Raw genomic sequence first — 6,878 nt, 5'->3', positions numbered from 1 at the left:
GTGTGTGTCACGGGTATGTGGGAAACTCTGAAAGCCTGGAGGACAGAGCCCACCTGAGGAAGGGCACATCTGCCTGAGACAGGAGGGCCCAGCCTCACAAAGATGTTGTTTCATCTTGAGCTCAACTAAGTGTCACCAATCACAAGCACCAAAGAATTACTCTATCACTCGGTAAGTCGCTTAGAAGGTTAATATTGAAAAACAAACAGGAACAGCTAAAATTCTGGAGTGCCTGGCCTGTGGTGGTGCAGTGCATAGAGTGTTGACCTGGAATGCTGAAGTCACCAGTTTGAAGCCCTGGGCTTGCCCAGTCAAGTCACATGTAAGAAGCAATCAATGAACAACTAAAGTGAAACAGATATGAGTTGATACTTCTCTCTCTCCTATCCCTCTCTTTCTGTAAAATCAATAAATAAAATCAAAAGAGAAGAAAGGAAAGGAGAAAGGGAGGGAAAGGTGGAGAAAGAGAAAGAAGAGAATCAATGAATGAATTCTGAGTAAAAGAACAGCAATGGAACCATGGGGACCAGATGTGACCAGATTGTTGGGCCACAGCCAGCAGCACTGTGTGGTGCTGATATAGGAATGGACAGGTCGCTGTCCAGAGTCGAGTCGAGTCAAATACACAAGGAGCCAGGTTCAGGAGAGGGGATACCTGCACTCAGTGGGAAGCAGGTGAACACTTGAATGGTGTCAGGACACCTTCTCAGGTTCCCACCCTACAGTGCGTGTCTTCAAGCTGGGTTGAGGTCATGGGACTGTTTTGGTCAAGGACAGGAGCAGAAGTCACATTTGTCACCTCCAGGCTGAGGCAATTAAAAAACCAACAGCCACCTGACCGGTGGTGGCACAGTAGGTAGAGTGTTGACCTGAGATGCTGAGGTCCCAGGTTTGAAACCCCAAGGTCACTGGCTTGAACGTGGGATCATTGACATGATCCCATGGTCACTAGATTGAACCTAAAGGTCACTGGCTTGAGCCCAAAGGTCACTGGCATGAAGCCCAAGGTCGATGGCTTAAAAAAGGGTCATTGGCCCCACTGGTGCCCCCTGGTCAAGGCACCTATGAGAAGCAATCCATGAACTAAAATGACACAATTATGAATTTATGCTTCTCATCTCTCCTTCCTGTCTTTCTCTCTCTAACTTAAAACAAACAATAAGACCCCAACATGCTGAAGACCTCACAACTCAACAATAAAAAGTTAAACAACTGAATTAAATGGGCAGACATTTCTCCAAAGAGGACACACATGGCCAACAGACTCAGTGTCATCAGGGAGATGCCAATCAAATGAGCTAGTATTTCATACCCACCTGGAGGGCCAAAATCAAGAACCAGGTGATAACAGGTGCTGGGGAGGTTATGGACAGAGCCCTCTCGCTCGGCTATTGTGGGGTACGTTGGGCAGACTTCAGAATGATACACAGTGTTCCCATACCCTGAGAATCGAGAGCATGTGTCCACACAAACACCGGCACACACAGGCTCACAGGAGCAGCATTCACAGTAGCCTAAAGGTGGACATAGCCCAACCGTCCTCAGCGGACCTACACAACAGAACACTACTCAGCCACAAAAAGGAATCAAGTGCCAACACGTGTATGAACATGAACAAACCTGGAAACCAGACACAGAGCCCATATATTACGTGGTTCCACTGTATAAAATGTCCTCTGCCCTTCGAGAATGGGCACCTCCTCCTATCCTCCCTGAAGGCATTCTGGGCATGCACATCGCCCTGATGACTGAGCACAGGCATGGCCCATTGGAGGACCCCACACTGCCCAGAGCTCTGGAGACTTGGGAGGGCCATGCAGGGGACACGCTGAGCAGAAAAGGGCTGGCTCCACACTGCAGGCAGGAGGTGAGTGGAGCAGAGAGCAAGCCCCCGCCCTGTAGAGCAGAGCACATTCCATCCCAAAACACCCAGTGGGGAGCCAGGGAAGCCTTGCTCGTCCCAGCTTGAGCTGGTGCTGCCCCTTGCCCTGTGAGAGGGCCCCACCATTTGTCCACTGGCCATACCCCAAATGGGTGGGACCGAGGGAACAGGGCACTCAGTCATAGCCGGATGTGGAAGGGTGGGGGTGCCCAGGGAAGGTGCATCCACGTGGGCCCCTGGGCAGACCTCACCAGGGTAGCAGGGTCAGGACACAGGACTCAAGCACAAAAGGTACAGCCCCAGGCTTGTGCAGAAGAAAATCAAAGATGAGGCAGATGGATGGGAAATCCCCCGTGGGGCTGGGCCAGGCCACACAGGAGAGTCTGAACCATCCACAACATTCTAGCCTGTAGACTGTGACTGGTGGGATCCTGCAGAGAGCTAGGATACTCTTGGCCAGTGGTCTGGAGGCGGCATCCATCCCCCTGGACTTAGGTACCCAAGACTACTCAGCAAGGGCACAGGGCTGTCCCCTGCCCTGGGAGCTGAGGGTCCTCAACACAGTGACCACCAGCTGGTGATGTCTACGCAGAAGAGGATGTGGCACCAGCCTCTGCCTGCTCCCTGGCCCTGTCTACCCTCCCACAGGCCTGATCTCTGCAGCTGGTCTAGGACAGGGGTGATGCTGGGATGGTGACCACACCTGGCCTGCAGTTGTGCAACCTCGGCTTTCTGCTGGAAAACACGGGGCAGCCAGAGCCAGGCTGGTGAGCGTGGCCCTGATGGGGAACATCTGTCAACCACTGGCAGACAGCAGAAACCACGTTCTCTAAGCAGTGAGCTCACAGTGGACACATTCTTGGCAGACTGAGTATGTCACAGGGGCTGAACGCCTCCTTGGTGCCCAGACAGTACCCACCCAGAACCTCCTCTTCGGGCTGCACTCCCTCTCCCCTCTGGCGGTGGCCCTCACCTGGGAAGGGTCCTCAGCTCCTCACCTGGCCCTCCCAACACCTCTGCCTCAGCTCGGCCCGTTCCTGAAGGACCTCCTCACTCCACCCTCCAAGTGTCATCTTCATGTCTGAGTCAAACCACCTTTTCCCCTGGTTTCTCATTCATTCTGGAATCTATCCTGGGGTGGGTACTGGACAATTTACCTTCTGTGTCAACCTTGCACAGGTTGGATCTGCAAACAGAACTACTAACGTGTGCTGACACTTGCTCGTAGCTCACCAGGTGCCAGCTGCTGCTGCAGGCACTTCTCACATTTTCACTTGCTCACCCACACAACTACCCACATTTGACAGACATGGAAACTGAGGCACAGGGAGGCTCAGTCAGCGCTACAGCCATGCAGCTGGCCATGAGCAGAGCTGGGTCTGGAGAGGCCCCTGCCCCCTTCTTTCCTCTCATGCACCAGGCTGTTCCTCCACTGGAATCCGAAGGCTGCTACATCCAATTTGAAAAGTTGGGACTCTGCCCTGGCCCGCTGGCTTAGCGGTAGAGTGTCAGCCGGTGTGTGGAAGTCCTGGATTCAATTTCCGGTCAGAGCACACAGGAGAAGTAACCATCTGCTTTTGCACACACACCCCTCTCTCCTTTCTCCTCTCCTCCTACAGCCATGGCTCAGTTTGAGCAAGTTGGTCCTGGGCACTGTGGATGACTCCATGGCCCCTGCCTCAGGCACTAAAATAGCTCATTTACTGAGCAATGGAGCAGTGGCCTCAGACAGGCAGAGCATTGCCTAGGAGGGGGCTTGCTGTGTGGATCTCAGGAGTCTGTCTCTGCCTCCCTGCCTCTCACTGAAGTAAAAAAAAAAAGTTGGGACTAACAGGAAATGCAGGCACCTATGACCCCAGAGGCTGGTGGAGCCTTAACATGGGCTAGCACGTCCTGTTTTCTTCTTCTCATGCCCATCCTCCCTCTTTCTTGTCAAAGGTTTTATAGTCTAGTTGAGAAGACCGTTGCTCACCACACTTGGTCCCTTCTACAACAATGGTGTCCTATCCGCGCACACAACAAGACTGACAGCCAGCTTGCAATCTGAGTGACAGCACTAAGCTCTCAGGTAGGTCACATGTCCCAAGTAGCCTCGTGTGCCAGATAGCACTTGTGTCCCAGAGAGCTTCAGGCCAGAGGCATAGGCCAGGGCCTGAGGAAGAGCCTCGGTCAGCTGGTCTTGAAGTTGCCCTTCACTCCACAGAAACTAGTCCATACACCTCAGGGTTGAGAGCTCTACCCTGAGGGGAAAGTAGCCCAGTGGGTCCATTCCACTTAGGATGCCTGTCACCAGTGGACACTGGGAGAATGGAAAGGCACCAGAGGTTATCTGAACTGTGTGTCTGCAGCCTCTCTGAAACCCATCCCACGGAGCTGGGTTCTTAGACCAGCTCCAACTCCACAGTGACAGCCTGGGGGGCACTGAGTGTCCCCACAAGGGCACAGTGTGGGACAGTGAGGCTGTGCACAGACTGCCCAGAGGGGCACCAACACCACCGCTGCACAGGCCTCCCCAGCACATGTTCTGATGGCGCTGGGATGAGGGTGGATGGGGGGCTGCAGGGGCTTCCCGGCACAGCCAGCCCCTTTCCTCCTGGGTCTCCAGCCTTGCAGGTACCTTTCCAGGTGCTTTCTGGGCTCTTATGGGGCAAAGATGCTCAGGGGCTGCGGGGACCCCTCACCTCCTCCTCAGCAGCAAGGCCGGAAAGAGGAGCCCTGAGCCAGACTCAGGCCAAGGGTCCCACGCAGGCCCTCCCACAGCTCCCACAAGCGTCCCCTACCCTGCATGTCCACGCCCTTGACGCTTGTTTCTCCCTGTGCAGAGTGTGGGGTGGACCGGGCTCACCAGATGGCCCTCGGCTCCCCCGTCCCCCACATGCTTCAGTGTAGAGATAATCCCTTCCCACATGACCCACAGGCAGCCAAGCAGCTTTGCCGCAAGGGCTGCCCCATCCAAGCTCTGAGTCAGCCGGCAGCCTTGGCAGCCCTCACTGGCCAGCAGGGCTGATGGTGGATCCTGGGATAGGGACCAGGACTGGGGGACTTATGCTTTAATTTTCACACTCCCTTCTTCCCAGTGGATTTTCTCTTGTTCTCCACCATGCTACGTTCTGATAAGCACTAGGGCAGGAGCTAAGTTCCTACAGGAAAAGCATCTTTTGAAGGACATGTGGCAGCTGGAAGCACCAGCTTTGGTAAGAGTGAGCAGAGGGGCACACGCAAGAGGGTGGGCCAGCTCCCAGACAGAGCCAGGGTGAGCCAGCACCCCCAGGAGGACCAGGAAGAGGCCTTCCTTCCCTCTCAGGACCCACTTCTGAGCCTGGAAAGTCTGAGCAGGTGCTGGCGGCCCACAGCCTTGTGGCCGGACGGCCTGGCTCTAGCCTTGCACTGGCCTACTTTGTGCTGGCGCAGTGGAAATGTGGGTCAGCATTTGCTCACTTGGCCCAAGACCAGAGCCAGTGAGAGGAAGCATGCTGAGCTGGGTCTGCCTGGGGGGCCCCAGCTCCACAGGGGCCAACCTACCTCAGTGGAGCCCCTGCCCCAGCCATCACTTCCTGGCTGTTCAGCCAAAGGGTGGGACCCCTCATTCACTCCTTCTGCTGTGACTCCACTGGACACTAGTACCTGGCTTGTCACCAAAGGCAAGCACCATACTCTCCCCAGTCCCGTAAGCTGTACCCAGCTGGGCTGAACTGGAGGGCCCCTCACTCACAGCACTCGGGCCTAGTGCCTTCACCCCACCCAAGTGTCTGCACCCTGAGATGCCTGGGCACCCTGATGCTCCCGACTTCCAGGGGCTCCACTCTTGAAATGCTGTGTGTCTTGACTTCAGGAGGGCGCCCTGGAGTTGTGTCTACTGCCAACTCTGGAAAGCGGAGCCTGGGGTGCACAGAGCTGGACACCTGCAGGTGGTAGGCGCTGTCTGGCTGCCCTTTGTGAAGTGCCCACTTCCCTTCCTTCTAGGAATCCCCACAGGTTGTCTTAAAGCAAAGGAAACAGGTCTTGTTCTAAGGGATTTAAGTAAAGGATCAGCTGTCTGCCAATCACCTAAAAGTGACGGAGGAATGAGGAAGCCCCCAGCACTGTCTCATCTGGCTGGTGAAGCCAGTCGGGCAGGGCCATGGAGCTCACCTCAGAGTCCTGTGTCAGGAGCGAGGGCAGGAGTGTGGGGCATCCAACCTCTGGTGACCAGGCAAGCCCAGTGTCCTCTGGGCAGAACCAGGGGCTGGACTGGGGGGAACTGGAGACAGAGCTCCCTCAAGCAGATCACAAACACCTTATCTCCCATCAATTCTACTGTCTAAACACTTAAAAAAACCTGTTTCTGAAATAATCTCAGACTTACAGAGAAGTTGCAGGAGTGGCAGCGTTGCCCTGTCCCCTGTCTGGCTTCCTCTGATGTTTATGTTTTATCCCCAGCAGTCAAAGCCAGCACATTTACTATCATGCCTGTTGCTACCAGCTGCAGACCTCGTCCAAATTTCAGTGGCCTTCCTGCTTGTGTCCTTCCATTGTGGGACCCCCCCCTCCAGGGCCCCAAGCCACACTGAGGCTCAGTCCCACATGTGCTGTCCAAGGGTACAGCCCCCCCCTCGGGAAGCAGGGCTGAGACGGGGGACACACCTGGTTCAAGCAGGGGTTGGCAGGGCTGCCCTCCACTCCTGTCACTAAGGCACAAGTGTCACCTGTGCTATGGTGACCTGAAAGGTTTATTCTCAGTATCTGGGGTCATGCCGGTGTCCTCTTTATTTAAGAGATTGATGGAGGCCGAGGCTCCCACCCTACAGTTTAGCCAGCATCCACCCCAACACACCCTCTGCCTTCTCAACTCTAGACTCTGAAGCCCCACTGGAAGGGAGCGTGGTGCCTCACGAGGGCTAGAGTGGAGCTGTCCAGGGAAGGAGATAGCCTTCTCTGACTGGGTGCACACTCACAGGCGGCCACATGCTCTGGGGAGAGAGGCCAGGAAATTTTAGCTCCCAACTCACCGGATGTG

This window comes from Saccopteryx leptura, chromosome 5 (genome assembly GCF_036850995.1).
Source record: "Saccopteryx leptura isolate mSacLep1 chromosome 5, mSacLep1_pri_phased_curated, whole genome shotgun sequence".
NCBI lineage: Eukaryota > Metazoa > Chordata > Mammalia > Chiroptera > Emballonuridae > Saccopteryx > Saccopteryx leptura.
The sequence above is the reverse complement of the archived record's forward strand: the minus strand, read 5'-3'. Positions refer to the sequence as shown.